The 27166-nt window shown below is 46.5% G+C and overlaps 4 non-coding genes across 4 annotated transcripts; all 4 read left to right on the forward strand.

Annotated features, from left to right (window-relative positions):
- Window positions 1-18358: 18358 nt before the first annotated feature.
- Window positions 18359-18431, forward strand: TRNAA-AGC (transfer RNA alanine (anticodon AGC)). Its single transcript has one exon. It is a non-coding gene; the product is annotated as a tRNA-Ala (tRNA).
- Window positions 18432-20352: 1921 nt separating this feature from the next.
- TRNAA-AGC (transfer RNA alanine (anticodon AGC)) lies at window positions 20353-20425 on the forward strand. The gene has a single exon. It is a non-coding gene; the product is annotated as a tRNA-Ala (tRNA).
- Window positions 20426-22192: 1767 nt separating this feature from the next.
- Window positions 22193-22265, forward strand: TRNAA-AGC (transfer RNA alanine (anticodon AGC)). The gene has a single exon. It is a non-coding gene; the product is annotated as a tRNA-Ala (tRNA).
- Window positions 22266-26918: 4653 nt separating this feature from the next.
- On the forward strand, window positions 26919-26991 carry TRNAA-AGC (transfer RNA alanine (anticodon AGC)). Its single transcript has one exon. It is a non-coding gene; the product is annotated as a tRNA-Ala (tRNA).
- Window positions 26992-27166: the final 175 nt, after the last annotated feature.

The following is a 27166-nucleotide window of genomic DNA, read 5'->3' on the forward strand; positions in this document are numbered from 1 at the left end:
GAGGCCCCCACACACTAACACAGATGTGCGCACACCTCATTTCAAAGGAAAGAGGGCATGAAAGAAGGGTAATCAAGATCATAAAAACTCCCCGAATTTCACACAGGAGGAACAAGGGAGGGGGGAATGGCAGGCAGAGGGTCGAAATGACACCCTCTCGTAAAAAAAACCTTGCAGGGCCGGGCACCGCGGAGGAAGAGATGGTTATGTTTTTAACAAAGAAACAGCATTGACGGCAAAAAGCACACACGGGTCTTTGAACCATGTTAGATGCACAAGTAAACTTAGCCATGAAGATTAAGCAAACAGTATCCATCCTCACTCCAATTGGAAAGCAGACTACAGTCTGCATCAAAATCGCGACTCATCATTGTTAATTAAATACTGACATTATTTACCTTTAAATAATTTCTACACGGCCGGGCCGAAGCATCGAAGAACAATTATGGCATCTATTTCGCTCCAAAACAAAATTCCTAGCCGGGATAGCAGATTAAATAATCACAAGAAGTCAAATAATAAGTACGGAATTAAAGTGAATATCCTAGGAGCTAACGGCGAATAAGGCTCTCAAAATTAACCAAACACAACGACCCAGGTGAAGCAGCAACACGACCGTCTTTGTCTTTCCGAGAGGATCTCCACACGCAGGCACAAAGCAAGGAAATGAGACCAATAAAACTCCCGGGAAATGGCTCAAAGGAAATTAACACGCTCTGGGAAATAAATAAATAAGCGCATGCGCCGGGTGCTTCCACCGTGGAAACAACCGTCTTTGTCTTCCCACAACACGGACAGCAAAAATTGCACACGCAAGGAATAACATCTCCATGAGAGATCGGGTCACGATGAAACATCGGGAACACGGTTTCGGCATAACTGGGGCATAATGGAATAAGTCGCATTTCAACTTCCAAACCAAAACAACTTAAGCTGTGTGAGACAAAAGATATGATCCCCGAGCGAGGGCGGAGATAATTAAGCTCGCTTAACGCGTAGGTTGTCGCGACAAATATTATTCAGTAACAAAAACATGGATTCGAATATCTCTTTTATATATATAGAACTCGACGCGAATCATCGGTCTGGCTAATGGATATCTTCGTTGGCGCCGTCACGAGCCCCCCCCCTTCCAGAACGACACACAGCTGTGTCTTCAAAGCTAATAAACACACGGACAAACACGCACGCGAAACACACGGACGGACACACACACACACGGATGCAGATGGCCCCACCCACAAGAAGGTTTTATGACAGACTTTGAACAACTCGGGAAACTGAGTGGATATTCTCGATATAAGCCAAAAAAAAATCCATTCAACACAGATCGTCAGGGCCTCTGGCCCCATCACACAGATCGTCAGGGCCTCTGGCCCCATCACACATCGTCAGGGCCTCTGGCCCCATCACTTTGTCAGGGCCACGGGCCCCACCAAACAGATCCTCACCGAGGCTCCGGCCTCCATCTCTCTCACCGGGGCTCAGGCCCCCCATCTCATCTCGTCGCCAACAACAAAGGAGCTCTTCCGTCATCCAGAATGACGATGTTCGCGGGGTAGCGACGTGCATTGACAAGCTGAGGTCTGCACCACCTAAGAAGAATTACTACACTGAGCCGCCGAGCTGCGAGTGAAACGGACGGAGATTCCAGCTATCACTCTCGAGCCAACAACTTCAACCCAACGTCAATACCAGCAACAAACGAAAGCATCGTTCATCGCCAGAGCGACAACCAACGAGAACCGACTCGTCATCCAGCAGTGGAGAGAAAGAGCGAGCCACCGCGCCGTCAGCTACAAGAGCGCGCCACCGCGCCGTCAGCTACCGAGATCGCGCCACCGCGCCGTCAGCTACAAGAGCGTGCCACCGCGCCGTCAGCTACCGAGATCGCGCCACCGCGCCGTCAGCTACCGAGAGCGCGACACCGCGCCGTCAGCTACAAAGAACGCGCCACCGCGCCGTCAGCTACCGAGGGCCGCCAAGCGCCGCCAAGCGCCGCCGCTCACCTCCCTGCGGAGAAAGTCGCGGCTGCAACCCGCACGGGCGAGAGGAATCTGCGAACCAGGGTCGTATCACCTCCCCCACTCACAACCTCCAGGAAGCACATACACACACACGCACACACCTACTTCCCGCGGGGCATGCAAGAATTTATCCAAGAGACAATCCACCTCTCTCACAATGGGACCAACCCTAGACAATCATCAGAAGACTAATTATAAAGTTTGAACACCAGCTGGCCGTAAGGAATCGTGGCCCTCTGAGTAATTAAGAATCCGTCGGTTATAAGAGGGTGAAGTTTTTTTTTCTTGCTTTTTTTTTGTTTCTCTTATCGCATAAACGACCAATAGATTCGTCGATGCAAACTAAAACCCTCGAAATCCTCATTGCGAATCGACCGTGCACAAAGAGAGAAAATCTTGTCAAACCAGTTTTCTTTGTCTTAGAGTCTCGCCGAAGAATTAATTTAAAAAATATGACTCGCTCTCCCCACACCCGCCCTCACATAGACCTTCGCCTCTGGGATACAATAAGTGCTGTTTATTACCGCAAAATGAAGTGTGTCATGCTTGTTTTCAAACTCGGCCAGTCGCCGATTGTGATCGATACAAAAACGAACTAATGAGATGCCTGGTGGAGAGGTAGAGGTTACGATTGCATAATAATTTTTGGTCATTCAGTTCGTTAAATGCACAATATCGAAAATGCATAAGAGTTTTGAGTTATTCAATTTAGTAAATGCATAAGTGTTTATTCATTCATTTTAGTCAAGGCTTAATCTCGTAATTGCATAAGAATTTTAGTTATCCATATTAGTCGAATGCACAATATCGAAAATGCATAAGAGTTTTGAGTTATTCAATTTAGTAAATGCATAAGTGTTTATTCATTCATTTTAGTCAATGCTTAATCTCGTAATTGCATAAGAATTTTAGTTATCCATATTAGTCGAATGCACAATATCGAAAATGTATAAGAGTTTTGAGTTATTCAATTTAGTAAATGCATAAGTGTTTATTCATTCATTTTAGTCAATGCTTAATCTCATAATTGCATAAGAATTTTAGTTATTCATATTAATCGAATGCATGATATCGCAAATGCATAAGAGTTTGGTTATTCATGAATTATTGACGCATGTTCGACCTGCATGATAGAATGTCACATGCTTGTTAGAATAAAATTGCTTAACACCAACTGTTCGAGTGCTTCTTTCCAAGTCCATGCAAAACCATCTTATTCTTGATAACTGTATCCTGTGATGAGATATGAAAATGGAGACCTAAATATCATAACACACACTAGGATAATCGGTAAACGTTTAATCATTGATCATCGTGTTATCCTGATTGACATAACTCTGGATAAACGAAGCTGAGCCTAATTACCACAACTGCTCACATTAACATCATCGCAAGCATCCGCATAAATTACTACGATTATCTCCGCGATTATCATAATTTATGCATACAATTACTCACACCATCATAATTTATGCATATCATTACACGCATTATCATAATTTATGCATATTAATACACACATTAACATAATTAATGCGATTTGCGCATTTTTCGGAAAATTATTAAATTTTATTATTTTCATCAAATTTCATAACTCCAACACATACAACATAATGGGTGGCTCGTCCGGGATTTTTCACAGACAGTGTTTTGCATGGATGAAGGAATGAATCACTTCGTGTTAACCAGAATATCGTGACTAAACATTGCATTGTGATTGTAAACGGGCGTAAAACAAACAAAACGCCCTCTAAGGTTAAAACCCAGAATAGCAGGTTGAAACAGAGACAGTGGAATTAAGATAATATCGTATCAAACCGATTGCACCCTGTGATAAATGGTGTTAGAGGTACGCACACTGAATCGGAAAATTACAGAATAGCTCGAGTCAAACTGACCACACTCTGTGAGATAATTGTTTTATATGCACTCTGAAAGGAAAGGTCAAAGTAACTCCTGCCACTTGAGATGATAGGATTAAGAATAATTTTTGAATGGGTTACGGGATACGGGGAGCTCGTATTAAAATGTACCGACCAATCTGTTACAAAGCAGTACAGTCAGAGAGACATATGGGAAGGGAGCTGTATCGATAACACGAACACACCTCGGGGGAAACTAATTGACTGGATAAAATGTAACGAAGGCGAACACGATGCAAAAGCTGCAGAGAAGGCAGGACAGGACTCATTCCTTTTCACACAGGCATACAGACAGGGATTGTGGAATGAAGGAAAATTCGGAAAGGAAACAGGAGAGAAATCGTCTCTAATAAACGAGGAAAAATGTCCTCACACCATCGTAAGGGAGGAGAAATCAGTGCTCGCGACATCAGCGAAACTCACAGACGTTGATCCACAGAATAAATATGGAAGTAACAGTAAATCACACTCGTGGGTACGTGGACAGAGTCCAGGGACTGATCGCAAACAAATTATGGATATCGAACAAAAGGTCCTTGACAAAGGGAAACCCTCACAATTCGAGATAAGGGAGGGAGAGATACATATGCAAACAAAAACATGTGAGACTGACAACTTCACAGATAGAGGGAGGCAAAATGTTAAAGTAAAGTCGACTGGACATGCTCCACTAAGGGCAGAGGCAAAAACTGAAGGGAAATGGCAACACGAGCGACACAGCACCGGGCGCGCACACAAAAAATACACGCCACTTAAACACAAGCGACACAGCACAGATAAAAGTGACAGATTGCCTGATGATAACTTGTTTTATGATGACGCTGAAGGCGATCAACTTTCGGAATACTTATTCAACAGTAAAACCCTTAAATTGATGGACAAGGCTCTAGTCAGAATTCCCGATTTTGACCCACACAATAAGACTATGGATATCCACACACATATCGCAACAGTGGAAGAGGAGGCAATGATTAGAGGGCTGAGGAGACGGGATGAAAAAGCGAGTTTGTTGAAACGGAGCTTACAGAAAGAATCTATTCCATGGGTAAAGTCACTACCACACAAGGTTAGAAATGATTTTAAACAACTGAGCCTGGCAGTGATTCGGAAGTTTGGAGAATATTCGACACTCACTGAGGGGTTTTATGCTGTAAAATCGATGACCCAGGGCATGGACCAAGATCCACGTGACTACCTCGTACAATTTAAAAGAGCGTATTACGCAGGCGATGTGAATCAATACCACGAAGGAGATAACATGTTCAAAATTATGTTTTTTGAATCCTTGAGCCCAGAGATTACAGAAAGGGTGAGAATGGTTTTGAATCCAGAAACCGCATCCTTACGCCGCATAGAGAGCAAGGCATACATGGCATGGTTATACAGAGCTAAGAATCGTAATTCGGATCCAGAACACAGGGAGAGGGATAAGGAACCCAGCCTCTCAGAGAGGAATAAAAATCACCGAACAGTCCCACAATGCCTAGAAGAGCAAACACACACGTACCTGTGGCAAAATAAACCAGAGAGAGGTTGGCACGAGAATGAGAGCGGCACAAAGCCGAACATTCAGAGGAATCGCAGGAGGGGGAGGTTCAGAACAGAACCATACCAACACCCCATCCCACGACACACACAAGGTCAAAATTACCCACAAAGATGGCGAAGTAACAATCCAAAAAAAAATTGGCACCCAAATGGGAAAAACACTGGGCCAAAATGTACGAGAATCGCAGGAGGGAGAGGTTCAGAGCAGAACCATATCAACACCCCATCCCACGACACACGCAAGGTTCAAATTACGCACAGAGATGGCAAGATAACCACCTAGCGGGAAGGTGTTACACAAACCGCGGAGGTATGGATGCGAACATGCAGAAGAATCGTAGGATGAGAGGTCAAACACAATCGATCCAATTCCGACCAATTCCTCCACCGGCTATACCAGGAGGGAATAGAGGAATAACACAGAATGCGGTCCAAATACATGATAAACAACCCACAGTGAGCGCGAGCGAGCGGCCAAAACGCGCCCCACCCGCCGAGGTATTAAACCCGGAGCTCAATGAGAAATACAGGCAGGCTGCAAGTGACAGGGCGGGCAAAAACGCGGACAGTGCTCCCGTAAATGACGCGCGGATCGAATACAAGGACAGGGTTGCATTGAAGCGTGATCGGACAGTACAAAGAGAGAACACAGAGACACGCCCTGAGGAGCGCAGGCGTGAGCCTTTGAATGAAAAATATCCAAGGGAAACCAAAATGTATGTGGATCGGAGTGCTAAAATGGAGACGAATGTTCATGACATATCGGGAATGGTGTTAAAATCTAACACACTCGTAAAAACAAAGAGGGCAACATTACGAGGGACAGAATTAAATCGACACACAAACTCGGCAAATGTGCATGTAATCGCAGAGAGAGCGAATGCCACGAACCAAGTGTCAAAGTGGGTTGTGTGCGCGAATTCTGATTATGTACAGCACAATTTTTCACCACACACTCCCACGACGCGAGAGAGTGAGAGAGGAAATTACAAAAACGAACCCGAAAACCGTGATCGAATTATCAAAGTGATAAGTGGTAAACCAGGCAACATGAGGAAGGTAACGCATAAATGCGTTCGAAACCGCTACCTAGCGTTTCCCAGGATTTAACAAAAACAAAAATGAATATTCGTCGGAATTATGATGTACGAGAACCAATGTAACGCAATATCGATGTTAACGGTTGTTATTTCCTTTGCTAATTCAGATGTAACCAGATTAAGATTGTAATACGTGCACGCGCGTTGTAAGAAATAACCGCCGAGAGTAAGGGCGGCTGATGGGATGCATGACATAAAAAGGGGGCATTACTTTGTTTGAAAATTCGCCAGTGGCCAAATCGACCCCTGATAATTTTCAAAAGGGCGGACTGTTGTGTATATGCCCCCCTTTTTAATATTTAAAATTAAATTTTTTTTAAAAATTATTCTGCCAACATAGATAATATCATTTTTTTTAATAGACGCGGCAACGTGGGAACGAACACGCCCCCACACTCCCACAGAGGCCCCCACACACTAACACAGATGTGCGCACACCTCATTTCAAAGGAAAGAGGGCATGAAAGAAGGGTAATCAAGATCATAAAAACTCTCCGAATTTCACACAGGAGGAACAAGGGAGGGGGGAATGGCAGGCAGAGGGTCGAAATGACACCCTCTCGTAAAAAAAACCTTGCAGGGCCGGGCACCGCGGAGGAAGAGATGGTTATGTTTTTAACAAAGAAACAGCATTGACGACAAAAAGCACACACGGGTATTTGAACCATGTTAGATGCACAAGTAAACTTAGCCATGAAGATTAAGCAAACAGTATCCATCCTCACTCCAATTGGAAAGCAGACTACAGTCTGCACCAAAATGGCGACTCATCATTGTTAATTAAATACTGACATTATTTACCTTTAAATAATTTCTACACGGCCGGGCCGAAGCATCGAAGAACAATTATGGCATCTATTTCGCTCCAAAACAAAATTCCTAGCCGGGATAGCAGATTAAATAATCACAAGAAGTCAAATAATAAGTACGGAATTAAAGTGAATATCCTAGGAGCTAACGGCGAATAAGGCTCTCAAAATTAACCAAACACAACGACCCAGGGGAAGCAGCAACACGACCGTCTTTGTCTTTTCGAGAGGATCTCCACACGCAGGCACAAAGCAAGGAAATGAGACCAATAAAACTCCCGGGCAATGGCTCAAAGGAAATTAACACGCTCTGGGAAATAAATAAATAAGCGCATGCGCCGGGTGCTTCCTCCGTGAAAACAACCGTCTTTGTCTTCCCACAACACGGACAGCAAAAATTGCACACGCAAGGAATAACATCTCCATGAGAGATCGGGTCACGATGAAACATCGGGAACACGGTTTCGGCATAACTGGGACATAATGGAATAAGTCGCATTTCAACTTCCAAACCAAAACAACTTAAGCTGTGTGAGACAAAAGATATGATCCCCGAGCGAGGGCGGAGATAATTAAGCTCGCTTAACGCGTAGGTTGTCGCGACAAATATTATTCGGTAACAAAAACATGGATTCGAATATCTCTTTTATATATATAGAACTCGACGCGAATCATCGGTCTGGCTAATGGATATCTTCGTTGGCGCCGTCACGAGCCCCCCCCCCCTTCCAGAACGACACACAGCTGTGTCTTCAAAGCTAATAAACACACGGACAAACACACACGCGAAACACACGGACGGACACACACACACACGGATGCAGATGGCCCCACCCACAAGAAGGTTTTATGACAGACTTTGAACAACTCGGGAAACTGAGTGGATATTCTCGATATAAGCCAAAAAAAAATCCATTCAACACAGATCGTCAGGGCCTCTGGCCCCATCACACAGATCGTCAGGGCCTCTGGCCCCATCACACATCGTCAGGGCCTCTGGCCCCATCACTTCGTCAGGGCCACGGGCCCCACCAAACAGATCCTCACCGAGGCTCCGGCCTCCATCTCTCTCACCGGGGCTCAGTCCCCCCATCTCATCTCGTCGCCAACAACGAAGGAGCTCTTCCGTCATCCAGAATGACGATGTTCGCGGGGTAGCGACGTGCATTGACAAGCTGAGGTCTGCACCACCTAAGAAGAATTACTACACTGAGCCGCCGAGCTGCGAGTGAAACGGACGGAGATTCCAGCTATCACTCTCGAGCCAACAACTTCAACCCAACGTCAATACCAGCAACGAACGAAAGCATCGTTCATCGCCAGAGCGACAACCAACGAGAACCGACTCGTCATCCAGCAGTGGAGAGAAAGAGCGAGCCACCGCGCCGTCAGCTACAAGAGCGCGCCACCGCGCCGTCAGCTACCGAGATCGCGCCACCGCGCCGTCAGCTACAAGAGCGTGCCACCGCGCCGTCAGCTACCGAGATCGCGCCACCGCGCCGTCAGCTACCGAGAGCGCGACACCGCGCCGTCAGCTACAAAGAACGCGCCACCGCGCCGTCAGCTACCGAGGGCCGCCAAGCGCCGCCAAGCGCCGCCGCTCACCTCCCTGCGGAGAAAGTCGCGGCTGCAACCCGCACGGGCGAGAGGAATCTGCGAACCAGGGTCGTATCACCTCCCCCACTCACAACCTCCAGGAAGCACATACACACACACGCACACACCTACTTCCCGCGGGGCATGCAAGAATTTATCCAAGAGACAATCCACCTCTCTCACAATGGGACCAACCCTAGACAATCATCAGAAGACTAATTATAAAGTTTGAACACCAGCTGGCCGTAAGGAATCGTGGCCCTCTGAGTAATTAAGAATCCGTCGGTTATAAGAGGGTGAAGTTTTTTTTTGTTTCTCTTATCGCATAAACGACCAATAGATTCGTCGATGCAAACTAAAACCCTCGAAATCCTCATTGCGAATCGACCGTGCACAAAGAGAGAAAATCTTGTCAAACCAGTTTTCTTTGTCTTAGAGTCTCGCCGAAGAATTAATTAAAAAAATCTGACTCGCTCTCCCCACACCCGCCCTCACATAGACCTTCGCCTCTGGGATACGATAAGTGCTGTTTATTACCGCAAAATGAAGTGTGTCATGCTTGTTTTCAAACTCGGCCAGTCGCCGATTGTGATCGATACAAAAACGAACTAATGAGATGCCTGGTGGAGAGGTAGAGGTTACGATTGCATAATAATTTTTGGTCATTCAGTTCGTTAAATGCACAATATCGAAAATGCATAAGAGTTTTGAGTTATTCAATTTAGTAAATGCATAAGTGTTTATTCATTCATTTTAGTCAAGGCTTGATCTCGTAATTGCATAAGAATTTTAGTTATCCATATTAGTCGAATGCACAATATCGAAAATGCATAAGAGTTTTGAGTTATTCAATTTAGTAAATGCATAAGTGTTTATTCATTCATTTTAGTCAATGCTTAATCTCGTAATTGCATAATAATTTTAGTTATCCATATTAGTCGAATGCACAATATCGAAAATGCATAAGAGTTTTGAGTTATTCAATTTAGTAAATGCATAAGTGTTTATTCATTCATTTTAGTCAATGCTTAATCTCGTAATTGCATAAGAATTTTAGTTATCCATATTAGTCGAATGCACAATATCGAAAATGCATAAGAGTTTTGAGTTATTCAATTTAGTAAATGCATAAGTGTTTATTCATTCATCTTAGTCAATGCTTAATCTCGTAATTGCATAAGGATTTTAGTTATTCATATTGTAATAAAAGACTTGACCACGATCTCTGGCTCAGTGTCCTTTATTCGGTCCGTACTGCGTTCCCACACGGCTGTCTCTCTTATTCTCTCTGTGCTGGTTCCGATGTCACTCCAGTCCACATCAGCAGCCCCGCTGCTGTTCTTGTCGCTCTTGCAGCCCCACAGCAGCTCCGCTGCTGTACTCTCACACAGCTCCCTTGGCTGTTCCTGCTGCAGCTCTGACAGCCTCGTGCTGTCTCGCCTTCTCGTCGCTCCTGCGACTCTTGGCAGCCACCCCGCTGCTCCTCACACACAGCCTTACTGCCTATCTCTATCTGCAGTTTTACACCTCCCAGTAGCTCCCTACTGTTCCCAGGGTTGGCTCCCGCCTTTCACGGTGCCCCCTCGGCTCGTACGCCCGCGTGGCCCCACACCTTTCCATTCACACCCCGACTGCCTTCTCCTTCCGGTTTACCCGCTTAAGGACCCCCTACCTTTCACCCACGTCACCTGGCTCCGCCTCCTCGTGACGTCACATCCGGAAGGTCGCTTTCGCCCGCATTACACCACCCTCCCCCATAGAAAAAACCCAGCCGACCTCGGCTGAACAACACCAAAGCGTAATGCGGTGAACCGACCTTCCCCCTTAAAGGACACTAAGCATGCAATATAACAACAAGAACAACACACAAGTAACATCGACGAACGTACGAAAGCATGCGATAAATACGACGGCAAGAACAAGAACAATAACAACATACAATCAACGAAACGTAAGCAATTTGGAACGAGTGCGGGTCGCCGGCCCATCCCGGACGGTCGGCGGCCCACTTGTAGAACGGGGACGCGATGGAACACGAGAAATGACAGGGGGTAATTCCCCTGCTGCGATTGGAAGTCCACCGACATCTCGTGTCCCTGACGAATCAGTCTTGGTCGTATTCCGCGAATGCGCCTGCAGCGGGGTCGGAAGGGTCGCCGGGCTTGAAGGTCCCGCAGCCCTGGCAGGCGCCCTCCGAACAGGCCCACTCCTCCCCCGCGGTGTCACGGTCGGCCTGTCTGGAACAGGTACGACAGGCGCTCTAGCAAGATCAATGGACGCAGGCGGGGAAGAGTCAGAGTCAGCAGCAACAGACCCCGGCAAGGCAACATTGGGAGATGACGCATCACGTAGGGGAGCAACATATGGTTTCAACCGCGATGTATGAACAAACCAACGGCGAGAACCAAACTGAACGCGCGCTGACTGTGGATTGTGAACCTCAATGAGGCGCACAGGACCATGCCAAGGTTTGTGCAATTTAGGAGAGGTCCCCGGCCGCACCTGCGGGCAATGGAGCCAGGCCAGGTCTCCCACCTTCCAGGGGCACTCCCCCTCAGACCGCCGAGCATACCGCTCGTTCCGGGCCTGGGCTTTGGCCGTAGCCACGCGGGCGTTTTCCCGCGCCTCCGTAACCCGGCGAACCGTGTCCTGAATGTATTCAGGGAGTGGTTTACGAGGTCCCTTCACCCCAGTACCCAATTGCACATCCACCGGAGGCACGTTTTCCCGACCATACATAAGGTAAAACGGCGAATACCCTGTAGCCGCATGGGGCGTCATCCTGTACGCCGAAAGCACTCCGGGGATGTGCAGATCCCAATCCGATTGCTGTTCACTCACAGTATGGCAAAGCATGGCAGACAATGTCCTGTTCAGCCGCTCAACCATACCATTTGTCTGCGGATGGTATGGAGATGTCCGTATCTTCTTAGTCCCAAGGCCTGCGCACACTTCAGCCAATAATTTAGAAGAGAAATTTCGGCCCTGGTCCGTGAGGAGTCTCTCCGGCGCCCCCTTGTCCATAATGTACCCAAACAAAAAGGCGTCGGTGATGGCCGCGGCCGACTGATCGGGCAACGGCCAGGCCATCGGCCAACGGGAGAGATACTCAACCCCTACCAGCAAATATTTATTTCCCCTCGCCGATGGTGGGAAGGGTCCCAATATGTCCAGTGCCACCAATTCATTGACTCGAGACACCTGAATCGACTGGAGAGGCGGCACGTAAGGATGTTTAGGCGGCTTACGCCGGGCGCATTCAGGGCACGCGCGCACGTGCCCTACGACATCTGTCGCCATGCCGTGCCAAAAATAATGACGTTGTAACGTCAACAAGGTCTTCTGCACCCCTAAATGCAATAGTGTGTCACAATGGAGAGTTCTAATCAACTCAAATCGCAAGGACGTTGGTACCACCACACGCCAGCTTTCCTGGAACCTTTCTTGCCACATAAGCAGACCATCTCGGAGAGCGGTTCGCGGCCCCACAGCCGAACTCGGACTCCCATTGTCCCTCATAGACCGCTTCCGCATGGACAACAACGACTCGTCCATCATCTGTTCCCGAATCCAGACAGACCGCGGCAGATTCAAAACCCCATCAGTCGGTCCCGGTTCCATCGGAGTATCCGACTTCCCGACGGCCAACGTAAGCGGCTGAGGGGGGTTCAGAATCGGCGAACACCTATGCGTCCCCGACGCACATTTACAAGGGTCGCGCCCTGATAATCTGGAAAGTGCGTCAGCGTTCGCATGGCGCACTCCCTTCCGATGTTGAATTTGGAAGGAAAATTCCTGCAGCGTGTCCAACCAACGTGCCCACTGTCCCGATGGCTGGTCCATTTTAAGTGCATATTGCAAGGCCGCATGATCCGTACGCACAATAAAAGAACGACCGTAAAGGTACGGTCGAAATTGCCGTAGGAAAAAAACAACCGCCAAAAGTTCTCTACGAGTGACACAGTAGCGTGTTTCCGCAGGCGACAAGACTCGGCTACCATACGCCACGACGCGCTCTACGCCCCCTTTAGACTGTGATAATACCGCCCCAATACCTGTGTCACTCGCGTCCGTATCAAGAATGAAAGGGCGATCAAAATCGGGATAATCCAATGTCGGGGCCGTAGCCAATAGATCACGCAGACCCCGAAAGGCCGCCTCTTCCGGCTCTCCCCAACCAAATTTCCGTCCTTTACCCGTAAGGAGATGCAAGGGCCTCGCAATCGTCGCAAACCCCGGCACAAATCTTCGGTAATACGAGGCAAATCCCAAAAAGCGCCGAACATCCCCCACAGAGGCCGGAGTCGGCCAATCCCGGACACACGCCGTCTTTTCCGGATCCGTGGACACCCCCTCTGCACTCACAATGTGCCCCAAATAACGGACGGACCGTTGCAGTAGGTGGCATTTCTTTGGTTTGAATTTCAAATTGGCAGAGCGCATCCTCGTGAACACTGTCTCCAGCCGCGTTAAATGTTCCTCAAATGTGCGGCTGAACACAATAATATCGTCCAAATATATAAGACACGTCTCCCACTGCAACCCCGTCAAAACGAGCTCCATCAATCTTTGAAATGTAGCAGGGGCCGCATTCAATCCCATCGGGAGGCAGTTGAATTGAAATAACCCCTGCGGCGTACGGAATGCGGTTTTCTCCCGTGAGGACTCGTCAAGGGGAAGCTGCCAAAATCCCGAAGAGAGGTCCAGTGTGGAAAAGAACTTAGCCCCCGACAATGCGTCAAGGGAGTCGTCCATACGCGGCAGGGGGTACGCATCTGCCACCGATATCTTATTCAATTTCCGGAAATCGACACAAAATCGCAAGTTGCCATCCTTTTTCTTAACCAAGACCACAGGAGCGCCCCATGGGCTGTTAGATGGCGATATAATGTCCGCAGCCAACATGTCTTCCACCGCCCCCCGAACGTGTTCTCGCTCCGCTGGACTCATCCGATGCGAATTTAACCGAATAGGGGCAGCGTCGCCCGTCTCAATGTGATGGGAAAGTAACGATGTGCGTCCCAAATCCAAATCGTCGGAGCTGAACACATCCGAATACGTCAGCAACAATTTACGCAGCGCATCACGTTGCCCCACGGACAGGGAAGAATTTTCATCACATAAGGTAGCGATCCAACGATTATCCGAACCCCTTGGCTCGGAAACACCAGCGACCACTCCTCAGCGATGCGGACAATCGCGCGTCGCAAACGCCGTAGTGGCATGTGCCACAACCGTACCGGCCGGAACACGGATGTTTTCCACCCCCGCATTAAGCACCTGTAAAACCGGTAATTGATCCGGCCGGACGATGGTCTGTGCCCCAACTAACGCCAATCCCGTTGTTATCGTGGCGGATGGTGACAACAAGACCCCTTGTGCTCCTAGCCGATTGGGCAGGGGCTTCCGATACCGCAAGGGTATAAGCATCTGTGAACCAGGTGGGATGTCCACAGATGCGACGGACAGCGCCTGCACCTGTACGGCCGAAGCAGGTCGCCCCCAGGGCGACGGCAGAAACGAGATTCGACGGCCCCCCGGCAATTCAATACAATTCTCATTGATTTTAATCAAAATGGGCATCTTAGCCAAAAAATCCGTGCCTAGTAAGCAAGGAACCGCCAAAGATCTCGATATTAACACAACGCCCGAAGCCGACACATCCCCTATAGATATCTTAGCATCCACCTGGCCCACGATACCCATACTACCCCCGTTCGCAGCGACGCAAGACCCATAAACCGGACGCACAGCCCCCGGCGGAATGCCCAACAGATGGAAAATGACATCCGATATAATAGTCGCAGACGCTCCCGAGTCGACCAAAATGCGCACGTCCACACCTTGTATGGACCCCGGCACAGTGGACGAACCCGTAGCGGCCGCGACAACTCTCCGTGCCAATTTGCGCCACTGCGTAACTGAATGACAAGGCCCCGTCGATGGCCTTTCTTTAACAACAACAATAGGATCGCGCAACAAGGGTGGTGGGTGAGGTGTAAAGCCTTGCCGAGTGTCTGGTGCGTGCCGACATGCCTGTTTCGGAGGTTCCTTGGTCGGCTTGTCCGGTGTTGTGGGCTCCTGCTGCGGCGGACCCGGGAAGCGGGCCCAGCAATCTTTGGCGTAATGGCCCCTACGGCCGCAGCGGAAGCAATCGGCCTCGTTGCGCCGAAGCGCAGGTCTTGCATCCCGGCGGCCCCGTCCCGATGGCGTAGCGCGCGGCCCCGGCCTTCCGCGTCCCGACCATGGAGAGGAGGCAGCCGTCAGCTCCTGTGGACCCCGCTCATCCGGCACATAGATCGCCCTTGTGGGGTCCCACTCCATCGCGCCTCCTTCCTTGACGGGCCCACCCGTCCATGCCGCCACTTGCTTCCAGCGACGGAGATTAAACTGCGCATCCAGACACTTTGCTGCCGCCCGGGACGTGAGCTTCTCATGCCCACACACAGGCATGGGGATCCCCAGATCCCGAGACAGCTCCAGCATTTTTCCCAATATGAGAGGCTCGAGCAGATCCTGTGGCGTGTCAGGATATGCTGCCATGGCCAGCTCCAACACCGCACCCCTGAACGCCACGGGCGATTCTTCGGGTGCTCGTTGTCGTTGAGCGAATCGCCGATGCGCGTCGTCAGGTGGCTCATAGGCGTCGGCCATTTCCTCAAAAACTCCACATAAAGTCTTCTTCTTATCGGCCGTTATGGAACGGAAAAATCGAACAGATTCGTCGTCCAGTAGAGTCGGCAACACTTCCAAGGCCTCCGCATCGGTCCATCTTGCTGAACGAACCGCCGCCAAAAATCGGCAGGCGAAAGCGCTCCAATCGCCCCCGATAGAGAATTCCTTAACTGTAGTAAGGTGGCGACTCCGACTCCTCTTTACGCCGTCTTCCAATGATGGTTGTTCTGGAGGCAAATTCAAAATGGCGTCGGCCCGCGGCGTGGCCAAGATGGCGGTTTGGCGCCGCGGAGCGCGCAAGATGGCGTCTTCTTGCCGCGTGGCCAATGGCGGCGGCAGGGCAGGCAACGTGGCGGCCCGTGGAGCACCTTCTCGTTCCATCGTCGTCCTTGGCGTAACGAGGTGACATAGATGCGCCAGGACGTCCTTGAGTGTCTCCAGTTGTTCTGCCACCTGTTGCCATCTTTGGTGAGCGTCCGATGTTGTTGACGGACCCGCCATCGCGCCGACATCTTCCACGCCCGTCCCCGTGCTCGCCTCAGCAGGGCTCTCCTCCACCACCCCAGCAGAATCCGTGGTCGGAGGGAATTCGTCGTCGTCGGACGAAGAAGCCGATGCTGGCGCCGGGGGAATTTTCTTCCTTACTTGCTTAGACATGCCGTTTCACTTCTGACACCAGTGTAATAAAAGACTTGACCACGATCTCTGGCTCAGTGTCCTTTATTCGGTCCGTACTGCGTTCCCACACGGCTGTCTCTCTTATTCTCTCTGTGCTGGTTCCGATGTCACTCCAGTCCACATCAGCAGCCCCGCTGCTGTTCTTGTCGCTCTTGCAGCCCCACAGCAGCTCCGCTGCTGTACTCTCACACAGCTCCCTTGGCTGTTCCTGCTGCAGCTCTGACAGCCTCGTGCTGTCTCGCCTTCTCGTCGCTCCTGCGACTCTTGGCAGCCACCCCGCTGCTCCTCACACACAGCCTTACTGCCTATCTCTATCTGCAGCTTTACACCTCCCAGTAGCTCCCTACTGTTCCCAGGGTTGGCTCCCGCCTCTCACGGTGCCCCCTCGGCTCGTACGCCCGCGTGGCCCCACACCTTTCCATTCACACCCCGACTGCCTTCTCCTTCCGGTTTACCCGCTTAAGGACCCCCTACCTTTCACCCACGTCACCTGGCTCCGCCTCCTCGTGACGTCACATCCGGAAGGTCGCTTTCGCCCGCATTACACCATTAATCGAACGCATGATATCGCAAATGCATAGGGGTTTGGTTATTCATGAATTATTGACTCATGTTCGACCTGCATGATAGAATGTCACATGCTTGTTAGAATAAAATTGCTTAACACCAACTGTTCGAGTGCTTCTTTCCAAGTCCATGCAAAACCATCTTATTCTTGATAACTGTATCCTGTGATGAGATATGAAAATGGAGACCTAAATATCATAACACACACTAGGATAATCGGTAAACGTTTAATCATTGATCATCGTGTTATCCTGATTGACATAACTCTGGATAAACGAAGCTGAGCCTAATTACCACAACTACTCACATTAACATCATCGCAAGCATCCGCATAAATTACTACGATTATCTCCGCGATTATCATAATTTATGCATACAATTACTCAACCATCATAATTTATGCATATCATTACACACATTATCATAATTTATGCATGTTAATACACACATTAACATAATTAATGCGATTTGCGCATTTTTCGGAAAATTATTAATTTTTATTATTTTCATCAAAATTTCTTAACTCCAAGACATACAACAGCGTGTATACATTGAGTAAACATATGAACGTGTCGAATGTTTAAAACGTTATCAATATATTCACAAGGTCAATTAAATTATTACAAATTAATTTCTTAACCCGGTATTGATGCAACCAATGATAATGTTTCAATATCTTTTCTGCACCTCATCAGGTACATGGACGTCGATAACAGCCCTTTACAAGAAAGCAGAGTGTCACAGCGGAGGCATGATGGGTCCATTACCTACAGGTCGATGGATCGAAGCCAGTCTATGCGATCTGGCTTCCTGTATCGCTTAGGTCGGTTTTAATTTATCGCAGATTTAAAGGTGAAGTTTGTTCTTATTTTGCTAAATATTTTTCAAAAAGTGCTATGGCCTATGTCGAGATATCATCCACGACAGCCCAGCGGGGAATTAGCTCAAGTGGTAGAGCGCTCGCTGAGCATGCGAGAGATAGTGGGATCAATGCCCACGTTCTCCAAAGCACATATGAACAAGTTCCATTTTTTGTTTGTTAGAGTGTATAAATTGAGTAAACATTTGAACGTGTCGAATGATTAAAACGTTATCAATATATTCACAATGTCAATTAAATTATTACAAATTAATTTCTTAACCCGGTATTGATGCAACCAATGATAATTTTTCAATATCTTTTCTGCACCTCATCAGGTACATGGACGTCGATAACAGCCATTTTCAAGAAAGCAGAGTGTCACAGCGGACGCGTGATGAGTCCATTACCGACAGGTCGATGGATCGAAGCCAGTCTATACGATCTGGCTTCCTGTATCGCTTAGGTCGGTTTTAATTTATCGCAGATATAAAGGTGAAGTTTGTTCCTATTTTGCTAAATATTTTTCAAAAAGTGCTATGGCCTATGTCGAGATAAACATCCAAGACAGCCCTGCGGGGAATTAGCTCAAGTGGTAGAGTGCTCGCTTAGCATGCGAGAGGTAGTGGGATCGATGCCCACATTCTCCAAAGCACATATGGACAAGTTCCATTTTTTGTTTGTTTGCGTGTATAAATTGAGTAAACATTTGCACGTGTCGAATATTTAAATCGTTATCAATATATTCACAAGGTCAATTAAATTATTACAAATGAATTTCGTAACCTGGTATTGATGCAACCAATGATAATGCTTCAATATCTTTTCTGCACCTCATCAGGTACATGGACGTCGATAACAGCCAGTTACAAGAAAGCAGAGTGGCACAGCGGAAGCGTGATGGGTCCATTACCCACAGATCGATGGATCGAAGCCAGTCCATGCGATCTGGCTTCCTGTATCCTTTAAATCGGTTTTAATTTATCGCAGATTTAAAGGTGAAGTTTGTTCCTATTTTGCTAAATATTTTTCAAAAAGTGCTATGGCCTATGTCGAGATAAACATCCAAGACAGCCCCGCGGGGAATTAGCTCAAGTGGTAGAGCGCTCGCTTAGCATGCGAGAAGTAAGTGGGATCGATGCCTACATTCTCCAAAACACATATGGACAAGTTCCAATTTTTTGTTTGTAAGCGTGTATAAATTGAGTACACATATGAACGTGTCGAATGTTTAAAACGTTATCAATATATTCACAAGGTCAATTAAATTATTACAAATGAATTTCTTAACCCGGTATTGATGCAACCAATGATAATTTTTCAATATCTTTTCTGCACCTCATCAGGTACATGGACGTCGATAACAGCCATTTTCAAGAAGGCAGAGTGTCACAGCGGAAGCGTGATGAGTCCATTACCCACAGGGCGATGGATCGAAGCCAGTCTATGCGATCTGGCTTCCTGTATCGCTTAGGTCGGTTTTAATTTATTGCAGATTTAAAGGTGAAGTTTGTTCTTATTATGCTAACTTTTTTCAAAAAGTGCTATGGCCTATGTCGAGATGAACATCCAAGACAGCCCAGTGGGGAATTAGCTCAAGTGGTAGATCGCTCGCTTAGCATGCGAGAGATAGTGGGATCGATGCCCACATTCTCCAATGCACATATGGACAAGTTCCATTTTTTGTTTGTTAGCATGTATAAATTGAGTAAACATTTGAACGTGTCGAATGTTTTAAACGTTATCAATATATTCACAAGGTTAATCAAAATATTACAAATTAATTTCTTCACCAGGTATTTGTGCAAACAATGATAGTTTTTTAAATATATTTTCTGCACCTTATCAGGTACATGGACGTTCATAATAGCCATTTCATGAAAGGAGAGTGGTGAAGCGGAAGCCTGCTGGACACTTTACCCAGAGGTCAATGGATCCAAACCAGTCTGTGCTAACTGGTTTCCTGTATCTCTTAGATCGGTTTTTATTCATCGCAGATTTTAAGGTAAAGTTTCTTCTTCTTTTGTCTAAATATTTTCCAAAAAGTCGAGATAAACATCCAGGACAGCCCAGCGGGGAATTAGCTCAAGTGGTAGAGCGCTTGCTTAGCATGCGAGAGCTAGTGGGATCGATGCCCACATTCTCCAAAACACATATGGACAAGTTCCATTTTTTGTTTGTTAGCGTGTATAAATTGAGTAAACATATGAACGTGTCGAATGTTTAAAACGTTATCAATATATTCGCAAGGTCAAATTATTACAAATGAATTTCTTAACCCGGTATTTGTACAAACAATGATAATTTTTCAATATCTTTTCTGCACCTCATCACGTACATGGACGTCGATAACAGCCATTTACAAGAAAGCAGAGTGTCACAGCGGAAGCGTGATGGGTCCATTACCCACAGGTCGATGGATCGAAGCCAGTCTATGCGATCTGGCTTCCTGTATCGCTTAGGTCGGTTTTAATTTATCGCAGATTTAAAAGTTAAGTTTGTTCTTATTTTGCTAAATTTTTTCAAAAAGTGCTATGGCCTATGTCGAGATATCATCCAAGACAGCCCAGTGGGGAATTAGCTCAAGTGGTAGAGCGCTCGCTTAGCATGCGAGAGGTAGTGGGATCGATGCCCACATTCTCCAAAGCACATATGGACAAGTTCCATTTTTTTGTTAGCGTGTATAAATTGAGTAAACATATGAACGTGTCGAATGTTTAAAACGTTATCAATATATTCACAAGGTTAATCAAAATATTACAAATGAATTTCTTCACCTGGTATTTGTGCAAACAATCATCCACGACAGCACAGCTTAAATAGACACTCTAAGCCTAAGACGTGTCATTTAGACTCTGTCTTATCGGCAGACATGTTCTTCACCTGAGGACGGCTGCTTGCGTTGTGGCCGAAACGTCGTGAGAATTATTTTATTATGTTTTATTCTTTATTATTTTATTACTTCCCTTCTACGTGACTTTACCGAAAGAACCAATAAGACATATGGACAAGTTCCATTTTTTGTTTGTTAGCGTGTATAAATTGAGTAAACATATAAACGTGTCGAATGTTTAACACGTTATCAATATATTCACAAGGTTAATTAAATTATTACAAATGAATTTCTTAACCCGGTATTGATGCAACCAATGATAATTTTTCAATTTCTTTTCTGCACCTCATCAGGTACATGGACGTCGATAACAGCCATTTACAAGAAAGCAGAGTGTCACAGCGGAAGCGTGATGGGTCCATTACCCACAATTCGATGGATCGAAGCCAGTCTATGCAATCTGGCTTCCTGTATCGCTTAGGTCGGTTTTAATTTATCGCAGATTTAAAGGTGAAGTTTGTTCTTATTTTGCTAACTATTTTTCAAAAAGTGCTATGGCCTATGTCGAGATATCATCCACGATAGCCCAGCGGGGAATTAGCTCAAGTGGTAGAGCGCTCGCTTAGCATGCGAGAAATAGTGGGATCGATGCCCACATTCTCCAATACACATATGGACAAGTTCCGTTTTTTGTTTGTTAGCATGTATAAATTGAGTAAACATTTGAACGTGTCGAATGTTTTAAACGTTATCAATATATTCACAAGGTTAATATAAAATATTACAAATGAATTTCTTCACCCGGTATTTGTGCAAATAATGATAGTTTTTTAATATATTTTCTGCACCTTATCAGGTAAATGGACGTCGATAATAGCCATTTCATGAAAGGAGAGTGGTGAAGCGGAAGCGTGCTGGACACTTTACCCAGAGGTCAATGGATCCAAACCAGTCTGTGCTAACTGGTTTCCTGTATCTCTTAGATCGGTTTTTATTCATCGCAGATTTTAAGGTAAAGTTTCTTCTTCTTTTGTCTAAATATTTTACAAAAAGTCGAGATAAACATCCAAGATAGCCCAGCGGGGAATTAGCTCAAGTGGTAGAGCGCTTGCTTAGCATGCGAGAGCTAGTGGGATCGATGCCCACATTCTCCAAAACACATATGGACAAGTTCCATTTTTTGTTTGTTAGCGTGTATAAATTGAGTAAACATATGAACGTGTCGAATGTTTAAAACGTTATCAATATATTCGCAAGGTCAAATTATTACAAATGAATTTCTTAACCCGGTATTTGTACAAACAATGATAATTTTTCAATATCTTTTCTGCACCTCATCACGTACATGGATGTCGATAACAGCCATTTACAAGAAAGCAGAGTGTCACAGCGGAAGCGTGATGGGTCCATTACCCACAGGTCGATGGATCGAAGCCAGTCTATGCGATCTGGCTTCCTGTATCGCTTAGGTCGGTTTTAATTTATCGCAGATTTAAAAGTTAAGTTTGTTCTTATTTTGCTAAATTTTTTCAAAAAGTGCTATGGCCTATGTCGAGATATCATCCAAGACAGCCCAGTGGGGAATTAGCTCAAGTGGTAGAGCGCTCGCTTAGCATGCGAGAGGTAGTGGGATCGATGCCCACATTCTCCAAAGCACATATGGACAAGTTCCATTTTTTTGTTAGCGTGTATAAATTGTGTAAACATATGAACGTGTCGAATGTTTAAAACGTTATCAATATATTCACAAGGTTAATCAAAATATTACAAATGAATGTCTTCACCCGGTATTTGTGCAAACAATCATCCACGACAGCACAGCTTAAATAGACACTCTAAGCCTAAGACGTGTCATTTAGACTCTGTCTTATCGGCAGACATGTTCTTCACCTGAGGACGGCTGCTTGCGTTGTCGCCGAAACGTCGTCAGAATTATTTTATTATGTTTTATTCTTTATTATTTTATTACTTCCCTTCTACGTGAATTTATCCAAAGGAACCAATAAGACATATGGACAAGTTCCATTTTTTGTTTGTTAGCGTGTATAAATTGAGTAAACATTTGAACGTGTCGAATGTTTAAAACGTTATCAATATATTCGGAAGGTCAATTAAATTATTACAAATGAATTTCTTAACCTGGTATTGATGCAACCAATGATCATTTTTCAATATCTTTTCTGCACCTCATCAGGTTCATGGACGTCGATAACAGCCGTTTACAAGAAAGCAGAGTGTCACAGCGGAAGCGTGATGGGTCCATTACCCACAGGTCGATGGATCGAAGCCAGTCTATGCGATCTGGCTTCCTGTATCGCTTAGGTCGGTTTTAATTAATCGCACATTTAAAGGTGAAGTTTGTTCTTATTTTACAAAATATTTTTCAAAAAGTGCTATGGCCTATGTCGAGATATCATCCACGACTGCCCAGTGGGGAATTAGCTCAAGTGGTAGAACGCTCGCTTAGCATGCGAGAGATAGTGGGATCGATGTCCACATTCTCCAAAGCACATATGGACAAGTTCCATTTTTTGTTTGTTAGCGTGTATAAATTGAGTAAACATTTGAACGTGTCGAATGTTTTAAACGTTATCAATATATTCACAAGGTTAATCAAAATATTACAAATGAATTTCTTCACCCGGTATTTGTGCAAACAATGATAGCTTTTTAATATATTTTCTGCACCTTATCAGGTACATGGACGTCGATAACAGCTAGTTACAAGAAAGCAGAGTGGCACAGCGGAAGCGTGATGGGTCCTTTACCCACAGGTCGATGGATTGAAGCCAGTCTATGCGATCTGGCTTCCTGTATCGCTTAGGGCGGTTTTAATTTATTGCAGATTTAAAGGTGAAGTTTGTTCTTATTTTGCAAAATATTTTTCAAAAAGTGCTATGGCCTATGTCGAGATATCATCCACGACAGCCCAGCGGGGAATTAGCTCAAGTGGTAGAAAGCTCGCTTAGCATACGAAAGATAGTGGGATCGATGCCCACATTCTCCAAAGCACATATGGACAAGTTCCATTTTTTGTTTGTTTAGCGTGTATAAATTGAGTAAACATTTGAACGTGTCGAATGTTTAAAACGTTATCAATATATTCACAAGGTCAATTAAATTATTACAAATGAATTTCTTAACCCGGTATTGATGCAACCAATGATAATTTTTCAATATCTTTTCAGCACCTCATCAGGTACATGGACGTCGATAACAGCCGTTTACAAGAAAGCAGAGTGTCACAGCGGAAGCGTGATGGGTCCATTACCCACAGGTCGATGGATCGAAGCCAGTCTATGCGATCTGGCTTCCTGTATCGCTTAGGTCGGTTTTAATTAATCGCACATTTAAAGGTGAAGTTTTTTCTTATTTTGCAAAATATTTTTCAAAAAGTGCTATGGCCTATGTCGAGATATCATCCACGACAGCCCAGCGGGGAATTAGCTCAAGTGGTAGAACGCTCGCTTAGCATGCGAGAGATAGTGGGATCGATGCCCACATTCTCCAAAGCACATATGGACAAGTTCCATTTTTTGTTTGTTTAGCGTGTATAAATTGAGTAAACATTTGAACGTGTCGAATGTTTAAAACGTTATCAATATATTCACAAGGTCAATTAAATCATTACAAATGAATTTCTTAACCCGGTATTGATGCAACCAATGATAATTTTTCAATATCTTTTCTGCACCTCATCAGGTACATGGACGTCGATAACAGCCGTTTACAAGAAAGCAGAGTGTCACAGCGGAAGCGTGATGGGTCCATTACCCACAGGTCGATGGATCGAAGCCAGTCTATGCGATCTGGCTTCCTGTATCGCTTAGGTCGGTTTTAATTAATCGCACATTTAAAGGTGAAGTTTTTTCTTATTTTGCAAAATATTTTTCAAAAAGTGCTATGGCCTATGTCGAGATATCATCCACGACAGCCCAGCGGGGAATTAGCTCAAGTGGTAGAACGCTCGCTTAGCATGCGAGAGATAGTGGGATCGATGCCCACATTCGCCAAAGCACATATGGACAAGTTCCATTTTTTGTTTGTTAGCGTGTATAAATTGAGTAAACATTTGAACGTGTCGAATGTTTTAAACGTTATCAATATATTCACAAGGTTAATCAACACGTTCCTTCGGAGTGGGCAGGTAGGAACTTGGTTGGACAGCTCACATTCGTGCACGACAGACAGACAAATAATCCCTGGTGGGCAGTGTGGAACCTGTTGTTCGTAACCTGTACAGTATGTATAAAAGAAAACTTGACTTTAGGTAGCCAGGCAGACAGCCCCCTTAACTATCCCCCCCTCCCTTAGGCCCCTCCCCCCTTAGGCCCCTCCCCTGACCCCCTTTCCCTTAGGCCCCTCCCCTGACCACCCCCCCCCCATATCCTCAGGCCCCTCCCCTGACCCCCCTTCCCTTAGGCCCCTCCCCTGACCCCCCTTCTGTTAGGCCCCTCCCCTGAGCACCCCCCCCCATATCCTTAGGCCCCTCCCCTGACCCCCCCTCCCTCAGGCCCCTCCGCTGACCCCCCCTTAGGCCCCTCCCCTGAACCCCCCCCCCTCAGGCCCCTCTCCTGACTCCCCCCTTCCTTAGGCCCCTCCCCTGACCCTCCTCCCTTAGGCACCCCCCCTCTCCGTACCCGACAGTAGGTCTCCACCAATCAAAGAGCTGTTTGTAAGGTCTCCACCAATCAAAGAGCTGTGTGTATTATATATTTATTTATGCACGACAGACAGGCAGACAGACAGACAGTTAAATAATCCCTGGTGGGCAGTGTGGAACATTGTTCCTCCCTGTAAAATATTACAAATGAATTTCTTCACCCGGTATTTGTGCAAACAATGATAGTTTTTTAATATATTTTCTGCACCTTATCAGGTACATGGACGTCAATAACAGCCAGTTACAAGAAAGCAGAATGGTACAGCGGAAGCGTGATAGTTCCATTACCCACAGGTCGATAGAACGAAGCCAGTCTATGCGATCTGGCTTCCTGTATCTATTAGGTCGGTTTTAATTTATCGCAGATTTAAAGGTGAAGTTTGTTCTTATTTTGCTAAATATTTTTCAAAAAGTGCTTTCGCCTATGTCGAGATAAACATCCAAGACAGCCCAGCGGGGAATTAGCTCAAGTGGTAGAACGCGCGCTTAGCATGCGAGAGATAGTGGGATCGATGCCCACATTCGCCAAAGCACATATGGACAAGTTCCATTTTTTGTTTGTTAGCGTGTATAAATTGAGTAAACATTTGAACGTGTCGAATGTTTTAAACGTTATCAATATATTCACAAGGTTAATCAACACGTTCCTTCGGAGTGGGCAGGTAGGAACTTGGTTGGACAGCGCATTCGTGCACGACAGACAGACAAATAATCCCTGGTGGGCAGTGTGGAACCTGTTGTTCGTAACCTGTACAGTATGTATAAAAGAAAACTTGACTTTAGGTAGCCAGGCAGACAGCCCCCTTAACTATCGCCCCCCCCCCTCCCTTAGGCCCCTCCCCCCTTAGGCCCCTCCCCTGACCCCCTTTCCCTTAGGCCCCTCCCCTGACCACCCCCCCCCCATATCCTCAGGCCCCTCCCCTGACCCCCCTTCCCTTAGGCCCCTCCCCTGACCGCCCTTCTGTTAGGCCCCTCCCCTGAGCACCCCCCCCCCATATCCTTAGGCCCCTCCCCTGACCCCCCCTCCCTCAGGCCCCTCCGCTGACCCCCCCCCTCAGGCCCATCCCCTGAACCCCCCCCCCCCTCAGGCCCCTCTCCTGACTCCCCCCTTCCTTAGGCCCCTCCCCTGACCCTCCTCCCTTAGGCACCCCCCCTCTCCGTACCCGGCAGTAGGTCTCCACCAATCAAAGAGCTGTTTGTAAGGTCTCCACCAATCAAAGAGCTGTGTGTATTATATGTTTATTTATGCACGACAGACAGTCAGACAGACAGACAGTTAAATAATCCCTGGTGGGCAGTGTGGAACATTGTTCCTCCCTGTAAAATATTACAAATGAATTTCTTCACCCGGTATTTGTGCAAACAATGATAGTTTTTTAACATATTTTCTGCACCTCATCAGGTACATGGACGTCGATAACAGCCAGTTACAAGAAAGCAGAGTGGCACCGCGGAAGCGTGATGGGTCCATTACCCACAGGTCGATGGATCGAAGCCAGTCTATGTGATCTGGCTTCCTGTATCCTTTAGGTCGGTTTTAATTTATCGCAGATTTAAAGGTGAAGTTTGTTCTTATTTTGCTAAGTATTTTTCAAAAAGTGCTTTGGCCTATGTCGAGATAAACATCCAAGACAGCCCAGTGGGGAATTAGCTCAAGTGGTAGAGCGCTCGCTTAGCATGCGAGAGGTAGTGGGATCGATGCCCACATTCTCCACAACACAGATGGACAAGTTCCATTTTTTTTTGTTAGCGTGTATAAATTGAGTAAACATATGAACGTGTCGAATGTTTAAAACGTTATCAATATATTCACAAGGTTAATCAACACGTTCCTTCGGAGTGGGCAGGTAGGAACTTGGTTGGACAGCGCATTCATGCACGACAGACAG

Source organism: Lampetra fluviatilis, chromosome 16 (assembly GCF_964198595.1).
Source record: "Lampetra fluviatilis chromosome 16, kcLamFluv1.1, whole genome shotgun sequence".
NCBI lineage: Eukaryota > Metazoa > Chordata > Hyperoartia > Petromyzontiformes > Petromyzontidae > Lampetra > Lampetra fluviatilis.